The sequence below is a fragment of the Pteropus medius genome, unplaced genomic scaffold (assembly GCF_902729225.1).
Source record: "Pteropus medius unplaced genomic scaffold, Ma_sr-lr_union100, whole genome shotgun sequence".
Taxonomy (NCBI): domain Eukaryota; kingdom Metazoa; phylum Chordata; class Mammalia; order Chiroptera; family Pteropodidae; genus Pteropus; species Pteropus medius.
This window is the reverse complement of record NW_024344240.1, coordinates 23,425,228-23,443,764: the sequence shown is the minus strand read 5'-3', so window position 1 is coordinate 23,443,764 and position 18,537 is coordinate 23,425,228. Positions and strand designations below refer to the sequence as shown.

At 34.0% G+C, this 18,537-nt stretch overlaps 1 protein-coding gene and 2 pseudogenes across 12 annotated transcripts in view; 2 read left to right on the top strand and 1 right to left on the bottom strand.

The window, feature by feature from the left end:
- Nucleotides 1-18,537, bottom strand: part of WNK1 (WNK lysine deficient protein kinase 1) — a 133,357-nt gene that overhangs the window by 110,249 nt on the left and 4,571 nt on the right. The gene's annotated exons all lie outside the window — the stretch shown is intronic.
- Nucleotides 4,289-4,406, top strand: LOC120607653 (uncharacterized; annotated as a pseudogene).
- On the top strand, nt 9,488-9,606 carry LOC120607513 (uncharacterized; annotated as a pseudogene).

Sequence of the window (18,537 nt, the reverse complement as noted above, 5' to 3'; positions counted from 1 at the left end):
TTTGAAGTTTGTGCAAAAGACTTCAATACTGGAATCTCCTGACAAATAAATCTTCTCCCACAAGTGGCGCCAGTAAGAAGAGAAGATACATATAAAGACTGAAGTCTAAACAAAGGTAAAAAAAAAATTAGATTCTACAAGTGGAAGTAGATTATCATCGCTTCATAAATAAAGCAAAGATTTATTTCTACATACTCTCTCCTGGTAGTCATAATAAAGTAATAATGTTAGTTGCAAAGAACCCAAAAAGGTATTTCAAATTATTTCTATAAAGAACATTAATCATTCACCCTTAAACAATTCTGTTAATAATTACCAACAAATTTCCAGATTTTAAAATTACTAAACACTGGGAATGGCAGAAATATAAAATTATTTCTTCTGACTTGAGACTTATGATGACTAGTCAAATCCGTAAAGTAAATAGGAATTTCAAACAAATGCAGGGAAATGAAATGGAGGCTGACTGAGGTACAGTGTCCCTCACACCCAAAGAAAATCTCTTAGTTATTCTTTATTTCTCAAACCTGCAGTATAGTAGGAGAGACACTTAAAAATCCAATATTTATTCCACAGTCCAGTCAATTCACAAGACTGTGTATGAATTTTTCTCTTAGAAAACTAAGGGAAAGTGAATTTATAAATAACTATATATGTATGTATATATTTTGAAATTATATTCACAACATAACCTAGATGATTTCCCCAACAGGGAATTCTAAATCTGAGAAGTACTACTCATATGACAAAAATGAGCTGCCAAAGTCCATTCATTAATTTTTCTAAATTATAACAAAAGTTAAAAGTATCATTATTTTGAGAAAGAGTAAACAATATGATCTTCATGTTCAGAGAAATATACAATCGATGGCAATCTGGCAATTTTAACAGAAGAGAATGCTGAATTGAAGAGGGGAAACCAGATTCCATTGTTTAAAAAATATAAATCTAGTCTTTTTTTTCTCAAAATCTTTCATTTTTTCCTATAGCTTCGTTATGTTAATCTCTTAAAAAGTGGACATATCCTGTCCCATATTATTTTATTAAATCATAATCACAAGTGTTATCGGGATGAGTGTCTCCAATTTCCACGAATCACTATTTAATAAATTACTCATTTAGCATGACAACCAAGACTCACAAGATACTAACTTTTCTAGGTTTACGTTATATTTAATATCTTATTAAAATATCTTATCATTAGCATATCTACACAAATTTTAACATCTTTATAGATTTTTTTGAACTCAAGCCAGCAAATCATAATCATAGATATAAAAAAAATCTAAATATTAAATACTATAATTAATAGCCCTCTTCTGGTTTCCCACAGCTCAAGTAAAAATTTTAAACAAAATTTAACCTTAATTATAAGCTAAGAAGTGAAGTCACTTAGGTTGGAAGATAATTCCTCTTGGATGAAAATTTAAATCACTAGAAAACAAGGAGTCAGCTACTGCTTACAGATTTCTAGCTAGAGCACTAAATAAGAAGTGAGGCCTGAAATCTAAAGCAACTAACAAGGTATCTATTGCCAAAAGATCTGAATTATGTTGAGACATTTACCCGTGCTACAACTCAAAATTAAATACCACTCAAAGCTTAATTTAATAGTACAATTCTGCCATATCTCAACAGGACACAAAGACAGATGAAATACCGTAAATTTTTGTAAGCCAAACAGTCTACAGTTTCCTGAGTCTGTGGTAAATTATTTTGTAAAATAGCTACCATGTAAAATTAACTTGTTTCACTGAGCAACTACAGTAAACTTTAATACTAAATATTGACCATTTGTTATTTCGAAAGAAATATCATACCTATTACAAGCTTTAATTTCACTGTTTCTCTTCAAATCAAGTTATTAATATCATAATAACTTGAGAAATTACACAGCTGGATAATAATTCCATGGTAGATCATATCTAGCTTGATCTCAAAATTCTAGCAGACAATGTTTGGCCCAAAGTAACATAATCATCTAACTCCATGACAAAATCTTGTTTTTCACACAAACAAAACTAACTCTTCAGCTATTTAAAACCTGCAAATGAAAAGCATAGATGCTGACTGATTTTATCCAATGAGAATAGTGACTAAAAGTAGCACTGCCCATTAAGGAATGAGCTAAACTGTACACCTAATTCTCAATAAATTGCAAAATAGTAGTAATAAAAGGGACCAAGGTCAGTTATTTCAATCCTTTATCTTCAACACTTCTGAATGAGCACCTACTCTATGTAAATAGGTCTCTGCAAACATTTTAGTCAACAATTATGACTCAAACACAGGATTACTAGTGAAATTTCTGCAGTTCATATTCTTACCTAGATTCCATTTTCTTCTATTGCCTTCTGGAAGACTCAGAAAACGAAACTTCTCTCCCAAAGCACCAGCTCAGTTACAAATGCCATACAAAGAAAGCACACATTGAGATTCAATTCTAACTTCATATACCAAGATATGAAATTAGAATTCCTAGATATGAAAGGAGAAATTCCTAGGTATGAAATCAGAAAATCATTTATAAACTTTAGAGGGAAATCTCACAAAAATTAAAAGTAATAAAGAAAACAGAATCAAAGACAATACAAAAGAATTATAAGACAAGCCACAGATTTAGAGAAAAGATGCAAGCGATAAAGGACTGTTATTCAAAATTACAAAGAACTCTTAAAACTTAATAAGAACACAAACAACCTGATTAAAAAATGGGCCAAAGACTTAACAGACACGTCACCAGATATACAGATGGCAAATAAGCATCTCCACGTACGTCATCAGGGAAACGCAAATTAAAACAACAAATGAGATACTACTACACACATACTAGAATGACCAAAATTTGGATCATCAAGAACAAATGCAGGTGAAGATGTAGAGCAACAGCAACTCTCATTTGTTGTTAGTGGAAATGCAAACTGAAATAGCTACTTCAGGAGACAGTTTGGCAGTTTCTTACAAAACTAAATATACTCATATTATACGATCCAGCAATCATATTCCTTGGTATTTACCCAAAGGAGTAGAAAATTTCTGTCCACACAAAAACCTGCACACAGATTTTTATAGCAGTTTTATTCATAATTGCCAAAACTAGGAAATAACCAAGATATCCTTTAGTAGGTGAATGAATAAACTGGTAATATCCAGACAGAATATTCAGTACAAAAAGAAATGAGCTATCAAGCCATGAAAAGACATGGAAGAAATTTAAATGCAATATTATTAAGCAAAAAGAGGCCAATTTGAAAAGGCTACACATATTGTATGATTCCAACTACATAACACTGTCGAAAAGGCAAAACTATGGAGTCAATAAAATGGCTAGTGGTTGCCAGGGGTCAGGGTGAAAGAGAGATAGGCTATGTATAATTATACATTTGTCCAAACCCACAGAATGTAGCAAGAGTGAACTCTAAGGAAAACTACGGACTTTTGGTTATGAAGTGTCAACGTAGGTTCTTCCTGGGTTAAAAAAAAGGACCATTATGGTGAGCGATGACAACGGGAGAGGCTGAAGCTATGCACGTGTAAGGGCAGGAGATTTGTGAGAAATCTCTGTACCTCTCTCTCAATTTTGTTGTAAAGCTAAAACTTCTCTAAAAAATTAAATCATATGAAGAAAATAAAAAATATGTTGTACTGTTAACACTCAATTCCCAGCACTGAAAAAGATTTACCGAAAATACACAAAAGATTTTTAATTCTGATATGAAGAATTTATGAAAATTGATTAGGACAGAAAAGCATCTGAAAGTAGACAAAATATACAAAAAAGACAAAAGAGGATATACAATTCGTTATCAAACATATGGAAAAAAGTTCTGAAGAAATAAAATATAAAGCAATAAGAACTTTAAATAGTATTGATAAATTGTCAGTGAAATAAGAACTCTCACTTGAGCCACTGAAAATACACATAAGCAGTATCTTTTTCGGAAAACATTCTGAGAATATGCAAAAAGTATTTAAATGTTCACTTAGAATTGATAAATCCATTTTTAAAATTTAATCTTAAGAAAACAGTTTTAAACAGTGAAATCTGAGGTATTAACTGTGTTTTGTTCACAAGGCAATATGTTTATTCCTTTCCCTTTTCCAAGCCTTTGTGGTTCCCCGCTTTGGGGTCTTTTTTGTTATTTTAGAATCAGCAAGAAGCTACCCACAGCTAGCTTCTGAAAGAGAAAGCCCAGGCCCAAGGAGAGTAGTTTAGCAGTTTCAGCAGTACTGTACCAGAGAGGGAGGGGATGGAAGGAATGAGGGAGTTTTAAGAGACAGAAACTGGTTTTACGGTCATACCACCCTGAACGTGCACGATCCCGTCTGATCTCGGAGCTAAGCAGGGTTGGGCCTGCTTAGTACTTGGATGGGAGACCACCTAGGAAGACCAGGTGCTGCAGGGCCTAAAAAATAAGGGATTGTAAACTGACAAGGTCCTTGCAATTTGTGAGGTCAACCAAGGGTGCCTCACCTTAAAAAAAGAGAGAGAGAGGGAGAGAGAGAGAGAGGCAGAAACTGAGGGAAAAACAGGGGGATTAGAGGATTTACCCAGACAAAGATCAATACCCTCAAGCCCACTGGGAGTTGCAAGGGGTGGGGGGAGGCTAATGGAGAGACAATGATGACAAGAGCTTTGTTTTTTGGAAAATTCTGCAAAAGATTCTCTGTAACTTGGTCTTCAAGAGAACTTTCTGGGTTTATGTAAATAAGCATGTCAATGAGAAGACTATACAAGGATTGGGGGGAGGAGGAGGGGTGTGCAGGGGAATAATGACCAACTAAAATAGGGGAAGACACAAAACATTAAATTTTAGTAAAGCAGGGATATGATATTTCATGATTATAAACATAGACTAAGATTCATGTCTACTGTATTTATAATTAAAAAAATAACTTAATACCTAACACTAGGATAAATCATGGCATTTCTCCATAAGGAACTATAATATAACTGTTAAAATTATTTATACTAATTCTTATTTTACAATGAATCACAAAATTATCAGCATAAGATTATACGTACACACACACCTATAATCCCAGCAAAACAGTAAGTTTCATGAGAGCAGTCCTTTTTTTCTATTTGCCAACTAAGACGATACATGGCACATAAGTTTAATAAATATTTGTTGAATAAATATAAAACTAAGTTTGAGGGAGAAATGAAAAGAAAACATTCTAAAATGACACATTAGCATTGTTTTTTAGTGATGGAACTCTAGTGGGGTTATTTTGGTTTCCTTTTTCCCCTGTCTTCTGTTCCGAGGATATATTACCTAACTAATGATGATGATGATGATGATGATGATGATGATGAAGAAGTAGTTCTCTTTAAACACATTAAGAACTTCCCATATTTTCGAAATATCTTTGGTATGCTCTAGAGTAGACTTAACTGAAAATTTCAATAAAGGAAACATTTTTAAGTTACAATGAGTGGGTAGGAAGTAGAAGCACACAGTCTTTTTCTCCCTACAGTTTAGTCAATATACAAAACTAAACTTCCTCGAAGAACTTTCCATGTACTATTATCAAAGCCTCTAACACTTGGATTTTAACCACAGTAACATGTTCTAAAAGTAAAGAATCGATTTAAAATTTCCTGACCATGACCAAAAGCATGAGAGGTAGTGAATGAACTTGCTATAAATCTCTGAACAAAGACTGAAAGTTTTTAAAAAAATAATCACCTTTGCAATATTTCAACCATAACTTTTAAACTTCTGTTCAGTGATCAAATGCATCAATAATCAATTTCCAGGATTTTGTTGTAACTAAGTATTGGAATTTGTGGGCCAAAATTTCTAATTAATTTCCCTTTTTGAGAATTAAAAAGAAATAACACATATTCAAGTAGGAGTTCAAGAGCTGTTGTACATCCTAACTTAAGATCAAAATGTCAATTCTGAGCTTCTGATCAAGATGGCAGAGCAGGTAAATGCTGTGCTTTCCTCCCACGACCACATCAAAATTACAATGAAACAATAGATCAACCAGCATTGAGAACAATCTGAAATCTAGCTGAACAGAAGTCCTACAACTAAGGACACAGAGAAGCCACGTTCAGACTGGTAGGAGGGGTGGAGACATGACAGGGGCTGGTCTCACACTCACATGCAGTGGTTAAAAATCGAGAGATAGCCTGGACTGCAGGGATCCCCTCCTAAAGAGCAAGGGGTCCCAGCCCCACACCAGACTCCCCAGCCCAGGGTTCCAGTGCCAGGAAGAGAAGTCTCCATAACCTCTGGTTGTGAAAACCAATAGAGATTGTGGCTGAGTGACATTAAGGCCCAAGTGTTTTTCTTAAAGGGCCTGCGCAGGGACTTACTCACTGATGGACTCCCTTGCTCTGAGCTCTAGCCCTGGGACATACGAGCAGAAACTGAATTGTCTGGCTACTAAGCCAGAGCTGGTGGGGCAGCTTTCTTCCGGACAATAGTGTCAGCAGAAGCCAGCAGAAGCCATTGTTCCTTTGTCGAGCTCTCTACCCACCTCAGCATGTAGGCACAGACCAGTACCATATTTGAGTCTCATCAACCTGACTAACAATGTTTGTTCCCCCATGGTGATTCCCTGAGACCTCACTCCATCCAACTTGCAGGCCCACCGAGGCTACTTCCAGTGGCTTTCTATACAAACAGCCTGCCTTGGCTCATGCTGCAGATTTTCCTAAAATCTAAGATTCACAAACCTCAAACGAGCAGCATGTGGCCTCTGGCTTAGCGTGCCCCGTACCTCTTTTACTAAGCAGCCCCAAGCCTAGCACTAGCAGCAATAGACCTTAGTTCACAGCTTAAAACCTCTCCCAAGCACCTTTAAGGCCAGCACAAGTGGTAACCATCTGTAGATCACTCTGTAGTTCATAGAGGCCCCAGGCACAACATAAGGAATAGCTGGATTTGGCCTGCACCAGAGGCCCTTTCAAGAGGCCTCAGAACCAACACACCCAATGGCCAGCTTCAGACCACACCAGAGTAGGACTCAACCACCTCCATAAACGACACATACAAAGGGTAGAATCCAGAGCCCCGCTAAAGTGAATCGTCTCCGTAGGGTCAGCCCCTGCACAATACCTCCTCCACTGTAGTCACAGCCAATCCTCACAACCAATCTACCTGAGAGTCAATCTGCCTATTCATGTGCCAACAGCAATCAAGACTACTACAAAAGGAAGGCATACACAACCCACACAAAGGACACGCCAGGAGCATCTAGCTCAGGCAACCAGAGACTGTGCCACTGGGCCCCGAGAGGACATAACACCATTCCACAAAAACCAGGAGACATAGCAGCTCTACCTAATATACATAAACAAACCCAGGGAGGCAGCCAAAATGAAGAGACAAAGAAACACATCCCAAATGAAAGATCAGAACAAAACTCCAGAAAGAAAAACAAACAAAATGGAGATGAGCAATCACCAGATGCAGAGTTCAAAACACTTGTTATAAGGATGCTCAATGATCTCAGTGAGAACTTCAACAAAGAGATAGAAAACATAAAAATAGATAGTAAACATAAAAAAAAAAACAGGCAGAAATGAAGACTACAATAACTGAAATGAATAATACATTAGAGGGAACCAACAGCAGATTAGAGGAAGCAGAGGATCGAATCAGTGATTTGTTACATAAGGTAGCAGAAAACACCCAAACAGTACAGCAACAAGAAAAAAGAATCCAAAACAATGAGGACAGCTCAAGGGGCCTCTGGGACAACATCAAGCATAACAACATTCACATCATAAGGTTACCATAATAGAGAGAGCAAGAAATTGAAAACCTATTTGAAGAAATAGTGACTAGAAACTTCCCTAATCTGGAGAAGGCGACAGACAAACAAGCCCAGGAAGTGCAAAGAATCCAAACAAGATGAACCCAAAGAGGCCCATTCCAAGACATATCATAATTAAAATGCCAAAGGTTAAAAGACAAAGAGAGAATCTTAAAAGCATCAAGAAAAAACAGTCGGTCATATACAAGGGAGCTCCCATAGGACTGTCAGTTGATTGCTCAACAAACTTTGCAGAAAGGGCTGGTATGACATATTCACAGTGATGGAAAGCAAGGATCTACAACCAAGAGTACGCTACCCAATACGACTATCGTTTAGAACTGAAGGAGAGATAAAGAGCTTCCTAGACAAGAAAAAGCTAAAAGAATTCATCACCACCAAATAGTATTACAAGAAATGCCAAAGGGACTTCTTTAAGAAAAAAACTAACAAACATCAAAAATATATATAATAAAATGGCAATAACTACAAATCTATCAACAATTTCTTTAAATGTAAATGGATTCAATGTTCCGAAAAGACAAAGAATGGATGAATACATAAGAAAACAAGACCCTTACATATGCTGTCTGCAAGAGACTCACTTTAGATTGAAAGACACACAGACAGAAAGTAAAGTGATGGATGGAAAAAGACATTTCATAAAAATTTAAAAAAAAAAGCTGAGGTAGCAATACTTACACTGTGTAAAAGAGGCTTTAAAACTAAGGCTGTGTAAGAGACAATAACACAGCAATTCTACTTCTGGGTATTTATCCACAGAAACTCAAAACACTACTTCAAAAAAGATATATACATCCATATGTTCATTGCAGCATTATTTACAATAGCCAGGATATGGAAGCAACTTATGTGTCCGTCAATGAATAAAGAAGTGGTACATGTACACAACAGATTATTCAGCTATACAAATAATGAAATCTTGCCATCTGCAACATGAATGGACCTAGAGGGTATTATGCTAAGAGAAATAAGTCAGACTGAGAAAGACAAATACCATATGATTTCACTTATATGTGGAATCTAAAAAACAAACGAACAAACAAAACAGAAACAAACTCAGATACAGAGTACATTTTGATGGTTGCTAGACGGGAGGGGAGTTGGAAGGATGGGTGAAAAAGAGGTAGGGATTAGAAAGTACAAATTGGTAGTTGCAAAATAGTCATGGGGATGTAAATAAAGTATAGCATAGGGAATATAGTCAATAATATTGTAATAACTATGTATGGTGTCAGACAGGTACTAGACTTATCAGGTGATCACTTCATTAATTATATAAATGTCTAATCTCTATGTTGTACACCTGAAACTAATATAATATTGTACATCAACTGTAATTGAAAAATAAAATTGAAAACTAACATTATTTTTATAAATATTAGTTCTGAAACTGATGTCAGAACTTCATGTTCAGTGATATATCAAATAATTATAACAGTATATAAACATTTTAGTATTCTATCTAAAATTTCAAAAATTTAAGAAATGTTTTTTCCGTAAAGCAGGAAAATTATGCCACCATACAGCATATTCACAACTATATAAACTCACATACCAATTATTATTACAGTATACTAATATGTTTTTTTATCTAAAAACCTCAAATTTTTAAATGGGAAAATGCATTTACTGTGCAATAAAACAGGTAAGTTGTACCACCATACAGTCTGATCACAATTATAAAAATAACTACGGCCATGCCACCCTGAACGTGCCCGATCTCGTCTGATCTCGGAAGCTAAGCAAGGTCATGGCTGGTTAGTACTTGGATGGGAGACCACCTAGGAAGACCAGGTGCTGTAGGCGTTAAAAAAAACTATAAAAATAAAAATCAAATGTACAGAAACTATTACAAATATTAATAATGCTTACCTCTGGATGAAGGGATTAACTGCAGGTTATTTTTCTTTTCTCTTTTCCCTCTAATTTCCTAATTTTTATAAGAAAGTATTATGTCTATAAAAATGTTTTTAAATCTTTTTTGTGTGTGATTTAAGGATGGTTACAAAAACTAAGGTGGAAATAAATGAAGCTGGTAACTCAGAAAAAGTGAGTCAAAATCAAATGAGCACGTAGCTCTAAACAATGACAATCAAAAGGCCCTGCTACAAGAGGAGAGTAGGTTTCTGTGGTCATCAAATCACCATTTAGAATTTGAAAAGCATTGTCTCAGCATCTCAAATACTTCGCAACTTTATTAAAATAAAGAAGTTAGCTATATTTTCATTAATCTTTTCATTCTTACTGTGCAGGAATAGCTAGTCAAAGATTTAACTATTTTGGAAAAACTTAATGGAAATAAGTTTTGGAACTACATACAAATATTGTCTCTTTTGGCACAAAATACCAAAAATTAATATGACCTATTTCTCAATATCATTAAAAGATGAATATGGGCACTAAATGGGTTAATAAGTTTTAAGGAGCCACAATGGCTAGAAATTACTAAAGAACATAAATAAAGCAGCAAGTTTACACATTCACTATACATCTAAACATACACTAGCAGTTTATCTGAAATATAAAAGAGCCAAAAATATTTATAAAATATTTCAAGATATCTGCAGTAAAAACTGACTTCTAATGCCCACTTGGCAACAACTGAAGTATTCAAAGAACAGAACCATAAGAAATATCATTTGATATAGACATATATCAAAGTAACAAAAACAAGATAAAAATTTAAAGAACTAAATGCTAATTTTCATAATAATCAGGTATTAAAAGCAGCAAAAATAAAAAAGAAAAATTTAAAAAAAACAAATTCCCGCGTCCAGCAATAGCAAAACAATTATAGTTTGTAAAGAGTGCTAATGAAAGAAACCACAAAAGGAAAGTTGCTAAGATATTTTTTAAGTAGCAATTTAAAGTATTGCAGCATCAGCTCTTTTACAGCATTTTAACAGCAGTGGCCAACAGAACTCTAATGTAAGCTACATGTGCAATTTAAAATTTTCAAATAGCCCCATTTAAAAATTAAAACACATGAAATTAATAACATACTTATTTACCCAATATATCCAAACATTATCTTTTCAACATGTAACGAATTTTCTAAAACACTGGAATTATTTTAACTTTCTTTTTAATACTAATTCTTCAAAATCCAGTATGTATTTTACACACAGCATATCTCAGTTTGGATGCTAAATTTTCATCAGAAAAATCTTGGAAAATAATTAAATATTAAATTTGATACTAAGACTCATAGAAGTTATCTATATTTATAGGGAATGATTTTGAATGTGGGTGAGGGAAAAAACTCTCCTGGATTACTGCAATCTCCTACAAAGTAAATTCAGGGCAATTTATATCATCTCTTTTCTCCAAAAGCAGCAGCAAAAAGAATGTAAAAGGACAAGCAGTAAATTAATATCTTCCTCTCGGGTACAGAGGAAGATACTGGAGGAAGAAGGGACTGGCAGCTCTGCTGCAGTGAGAAAGGTACCTGAGGAGACATCACAGTCCAGAGGAGGTAAGAGTTTGGCTACTCTGAACTGTTTACTCTCAACACTTTTGAGAACAAACCTGTGTTTTATACAAAAAATTTTTCACAAATTGTTTTTCAACAAAGTTTTCAATTCTACGGACACTGAATGAGTGTCTTATAAATCAATTCATTTCTGACACTAACTACCTGGAGTTAGCACAAGCCTCACAGCTTATTTAAGGGCTCTGTCCCACCGGACCGCCCTAACACTAGCTTGCAAGTCCCACCAGTATAGTTGACACCTATATTTCTGACATGCTATACATCAGGGGTTCCCATTACCCCCTTCTCAGGTTTGATAATTTGCAGAGTGTCTCACAGAACTGAAGAACAATTTATCACTATTACTAGTTCACTCTAAAGGATACAATCCAGGCAAAGCCAAGTCAAAGAGATGCACAGGGCAAAGTATGGGAGGGTAAGGTTTGGGAGGAGGGCTACAGAGCTTCCATGCCCTCTCAGGTGCATCACTCACATAGCACTTTGATCTATTCATCAACCCAGAAGTTCTCTGAACTCTTTTGTTTAGGGTGTTTTTTTTACAGAGATTTCATTACATGGGCATAACTGATTAAATTATTAGCCATTAGTGGTTAACTCAATCTCCAGCTCCTCTTCCCCTCCCTGGAGGCAGGGATGGGAGTAGGGCTGAAAGTTCCAATCCTCTAATCATGCCTGGATCTTTCTGGTCATCAGCCCCTACACTGAAAGCTATCTAACCACAACAGGAATACTTTTGAAAAACCTGCCATATTTTGAGGTGAGATCTTGTGTTCCCAAGTATGGATTACCCTTGATCTAACAGGGTTGACTTCAAAGAACCATTTTAGTCTAAAGAACATCCAGGAATCCAGGCTATATGATGATATCCTTATTATTATTAGTCTGTGCTGGTGGGTACATAGACAAGTAATATCAATTGATATACTTTAAAGAGTTTTACCAAATTGCTAATACAAAGTCTTGCCACTTTGAGGAGAAAACTTCACTTATCTGGAAATCTTAATGGAGGTGAGGTAACACCTTACTCCCCTAACAATGCTGAATAAACTAAACATTTCAGAGGATTTCAAAACATAATTATATAATTTAAATGAGATTTCTATTTGGACCTCATACAAGTATGAGAGCTAAATCCTTCTCAATAGCACATCTAATATGTCAAAGTAAACACTGAAGAGAAGAAAAAAAAGAGGTAACAAGATTTTTAAAAATCAAAGAAAAAAGTCAAATCATACTGTTAGTATCAAGAACTAAACTAACAAACTATAACCTCAATCTTAAAAGTAATTAAAACTAAATACTATGGAAATTATACAATAACATGTCATCTATTCATTGGTACGCCAAAATCCTTAATTCTGCTTTCCTGATGAGTAAAAAAATAGCATTGGTACCTAAAAATTTTAAGAATTTCGGAATCCAATTAATTCTTACTAACATCGTAAAACTTTAAAATGAACATCGTAAAACTTGAAAATCTTTATACACGAGAAGTAGTCTAAGGACCAATGACAAAATCCCACCAACACTATAGCCATTCAATTTGTCTCTATCAAATGGAAATTTGATACACAAAGACCACTTGAAATACTCCTCCTTAAATATTTAAGTCTAAACAGAATATCCTCTACAATAACCAATGCAAACAGTGTCTAAAAAACTGTGAACATTCCAAGAAGTTAATAAAACAAATCTACCATCTCCCTCTTTATAGAATCTACATATGTACACTAGCTAAAGGGCCATTTAAATGTAGATTTATTTCATAAAGTCCAAGTATAAAAAGTATAAAATGCTTATTGACAAATTATAATTCCTAGAGAGCAAAAGGACTTAGAATTCAAACTCTTCTTGGTTTAACTGACGTCTTCTGTAGTGGAAAGAACAAGGATATGCAATGTGATCTTAAACAAGTTTTTAAACCTGAGTAAGTTGTCTCAAATATAAAATTGAGAAAACAGCTGCCTTGCACTATTGTGAGAATTACAAATATGCTGTGGGCATAGCATTGTGCTTGTCACAAAAAATGGGCTCTTATTAGGTAAGCATTAGTAATCATTAATACTTCTCCAAATTAATTAACAAGGAATACTGCCAAAAGACAAGGCCTGAAGAAAGTATATGCAGTGTTTAGGCTATTTGTTGTGGAAAAGCCCATTCTGACAATACCCTACAAACATTATAATAATTTAGAACCTTTCTTGTAATGGAATTACAAAAAATCTGGCTGTTTCCTCAAGTGGCACACAGATTCCTGGTCATTTCAGAGAGCTACTCCACTTATAAAGTCTGTATCACCATAGTGATAAGCAAATATAGCACAAATGCCAGAGATTAAAGGAGAGAATCAAACTATAAAAATCAACACATTGCTTAAGTGAATATTCTGGAAACTAGTTGATAAATGGCATAAAGTCTGAAAACCTACTTGGACTGAATTTAGCTATCCACAAAGAATAACCAAAACTAAAACAGTAACTGGCTTAGAAAAGACTCTTACAATAGATACTGAGGCAGAGAAAGCAGACAAAATATTATAAAAATATTATATTTCAATGCTTCAACTTTTAAAGACCTTTTCTTGTTCATCTATCCATCTTATCTTTGATTACACCTTCTACCTACCCAATCTTCCTTGCTCTATATTAGTTTAAACTTATCTAAAAAAATTACCTACTCTTACTGTCTCTACTACTTAACCTTCCTCAGTCACTCCTTAAATCCAGGGCAAATTATCCATTCTTTTGAAACTGTAAGATCACCAAATTTTGGGAGAAAATGTGACATAATGTTAATCTTTGTTAATTCTGTATGTATATATGAGTTTGTGATAACATCCTTTGTACATCTTTTCCAAAAAAGGTTATTTTTTAAATTACTAATAGAGGATACATTTTTAAAATGTGTAACTTAAGTTATAAAAGTACCACATTGTATATTATTTATGGTGTGTGAATTATATGTCAATAAAGCTATTTTTTTTAAAGCACAACTCAACCCAAGATCTAGATACAGCACATTCCAAAAGAACCTTCTGCAATGATTGAAATGTTCTTTATCTGTGCTATCTAATATGGTAGTCAGTCACACGTGGCTTTTAACACTTGAAATGTGGCCAGTGTAAAGGACTGAGTTTTTATTTTTAAACTGTATTTCATTCATTTTAATTAATTTAAAGTTAAACAGCCCATTGGGGCTAGTGAACAGCGCAGAAATTTAGAGTATTACCAGTGACTTACATTTACTGATGTGCTTCTCCCTTGCTCAACCTCCCCTCTCACTTAGGTAATTCTGAATTTTGTTGTTAATGAGTTAACAGCTAAATATAAGATATAATTTCAATAGCCTAAATAATCTCTACACTTCTATTCCTTCTAAAAATCCATCCTCGACAATTACTACTATGCAAATTGGACTTCTCTGCTATATTCCTTTCTTGAAATTTTCTTTGATATTACCATTCTTCTAATGTTCTATTTAGTCTAACTCTTGGGCTCTTTTCTCTTTTGCTCACCCATTAGTTATTACTATCATGGCCTAAGACCATTATTCTCCCGTCTTTTCCTCTATTTCTCTCTCTCTCTCTCTCTCTCTCTCTCTACATACACACACACACACACACACACAAACGTGTGTGCGTATATATCCTCTCTTGATGATTTCATTTTTTCCCCTTATTTCAACTATAACTAATATAGACATTTGAGAATCATTAGCCTCTATCTCTACCTATTCTTTGAGCTCCAGTAATATATCCAACTGACAACTGAACTTCTTCCTGGAGGTTTCATAAGGACCTCAAACGCAACATCTCAAAATCCAAAAACCCTATTCTTTCTTATTCCTTCCCTTAGCTGACAGCACCATCATCTACCCCCACACTTTATTCATGCTTCATTTTTTCCCAACAAATCTAATTAATCACTAAACTCTGTATATTTTATCTCCTAGACATATAAAGATGCCACTCCTCTCTTACTGCCCTCATTAACTTCTTTACTTAAAATTCTTTATTATTCTTTACTGCTTATAGCCGAGTATTTGTGTGGGAGGGATGTGTGGAGAGTTCAAGAGAATATAAATATAATGATGTCTAGGAACTCTTCAGTATGTTTAAGAGATCATCAGTTGCATTTCCCAAATTTACCTTAATCTGCAATGATTTACCAGTCCAAGTAAAGAGAGTATGTACATAGAGATGTATATATTAGGTTATTTAGCTCAAAACTATTAGCCATTATCCCAAGCAAGCTATTTACTTCTATCTAATAGAGAAAATGTACACATCAATAATGATTTGATCCACTAATTCGTTTCATCCCTCATAGTTTGGTTTATACATATTTGTGTTTAATTAACACAAGACCATTACTATGTACATACTGACCAAAAAAAGGATCATCTGTCTCTGAGAGGCTAAAACTTAGCTGCACAAAAGACATCCACAAAAATAATTAGTGTGATTTTTCCTAACCTGAATATGACGATTATAACTAAATTTCTAAACACTTGTTCTTAAATTATTCTTAAATTTCTTAAGAATCTTAAATTACTAGGGAAACTATCTGCTTGTGATGACAGCTTATCTGAGGATCCTTTTCTAAAAATCATAAGCACATTCATTCAGTATAGCACATTTAATAAGTCAATCTTGCAATGCCAAGATTCAAGTCACGACATCAAGAAATAAATTCTGTATGAAACCCCATCTGAAAAATCTAAATTAATGTAAATTAAGGTGGAGCTATTATATGATCAATTAAGTCAATTAAGTCAACCACAAAACGAAGCAAATTACTTTTTCTTCATGGAGAACATAATCAATAATCAATCTTTTTAAAACCACATACAAAATTAAGTTTGCACAATCCTCTCCCACATAAAATCTCCTAAGAGTTTCTGGCAATTTCTCCTCAGTCTGGAAAGCTATTTCCTTTTTGTTCTTAAACTCTGATAAAATTCCTAAGTTGACAACCAAAAAGCTCCTAAAACCCAACCTTAACTAAAATGTTTTAAATATTCAATTTGTAACAAGTGACAACTTATGGCCTTCAAAATGGATTTTTAAAAGCACCGCCATCGTTTTATTATATTGTATATAACATTTTATTTTTCCAAAGTACCTTCACATAGCATTTCAGTTTATCCTCAACAATCCTAACAAATATTTAAGATATATTACTAATAAACAGCATTACAGGTTAAGTTTTTTACTCAGGTTAGATAACTGAGTAACCTAGAACTCAAGTGTTCTGCCTTGGAACTCTTTTCTATTATATAGTACTGTATTACACCATACTCAACTCTCCAAATACAAGATTAGAGAATCTGCTATGGATCAAAGAAAGGCAAGAACTATGAATGAAACAACTCTGAGATCTATAACTATTTGTAACTTAATAACAGAAAAATTTTAATATTTATTAAAGTATATTGCACACCTACTTATATCTTTGAAGAGCTCAAACACTAAAGGAGTAGAGAAAAAAAAGGTAAATGACTTCAAAACAATTTGAATACTGTTATTAAAATGATACCAAAAGGAAAAAGATTTTAGCAAATTCTGGAACCTAGTAATTCAGAAAGGCTGGCATTGGAAAACTGACAGCTCATTAAATTAGAAAGTTAGGCAGAAAACAGGTAAAGCCAAAGAATTTGAGAGTACTGATGACACCATGTTCAACTCCAAATTTCCTCCTATAAGAATGGTAGCAACAGTAAGAATTTTGCTACATGATTCTTCAAGCATAAATGTAAACAAATCAAAGAAAATCTTCACTGATATCTCAAAGATGGCCTAAAAGAGCTGTACCATCATAGTTTATATTTATGTGGCAGGCCCTGTCATAAATGCTTTCTACACACACACACACACACACACACACACACACACACACACACACGTCACTCAACCATCACAACAACTCTATAGAATAGGTACTTACTACATTCTATTTACAGATAAGAAACTAGCACAGAAGTTGCTCAAAGTGACACAACCATTAGCTGAATCAGGCAGTTTAACTCTTAATTACTATGTTATACTGCAGAAAAATAGTGCCCTCTTCAAATCCAAATTCAAGTTATGCTAAGTCTTATCTATTCCTGCAGATGAGATTGGTCCTATGTTAAAAAACAAAACAAAACAAAAAAAACCTCAAATAAAATGCAAGATGCTAAAAATAAATATATAGTAGTAGTACAGCAAAACCTAGTAACTGTAAATATTATTAAATTAACACTTTCAGAAATTAATTTGAGCATAACCACTCTTGCTGCTTTTACAGCTTTATCTAAAAAAATTAAAGCTACCAGAAAATCCAAACCCAAATCACAGGTTTAGGATGATATCTGAAAATGAAGACCTAGTTATAATTGAATGTTTCCATAGTGTTTAACTAGGACTTTCAAATCACCAGGATTTTGTACTAGATTCTGAATGCCAAGAAATGAACTCAGTCACCTGGCAACAATAGATTCCCAATTTGTTTTACACAAAAACAACCTTGCTTTCCAAGTTCTTACAACTAGGAACAACTGTGATACTAAAGGTGAAAAAAAAAAGGTAAATAAAAGAAAAAGATAACATGTAAACCCCTAAGTAAGAGCTACATCATTAAAAAAAATTAACCTAAATGTAATTCTCAATTCCTGTACCACAAAGGTTACTTCCTACAACAATAATACTAAATATATTTTAAAACACTGATCTTACCTAATCAAAATTATTCTGCTTTTAATTCTATTTTGTCCTGTTTAGATAGAACAAAGGATTATTTTGAACAAGTCACCAATCATTCTCTAATATGCATAGCAGCTACCCTTGAGTTATCTCAATTTTGCCCATACTCATAAGGGACTATGAGAATTAAAAACAAACTCCAAAGACTATTCCCTGAAGTCTAGTTCCTGGGACTGAAAATTAGTGCAGATTCTCATCCTAAAAAAACGAGGAATGTGGCAAAAAAATTTAAAAGTAAAGGTAAAAACAATCCCCAAAATTCAGATGGGAAAAGATTCGGTTCAATCAATTATTTTAAGAATTGTAACAAAGAAGTTATGGTTTCTTAATCACAGAATCACATCCCATTTCTGAAGCACTGCTCGACTTTTTATAAAACAATAATATCATATATTCACAATGACACATGAGCTTTAACTTACCAAAGCAAGAGAAAAGTAAGAACTAAGTATATTGGAGCTTAAATAAAATTTATGATTTGATCTCATCAATACATAAGTGA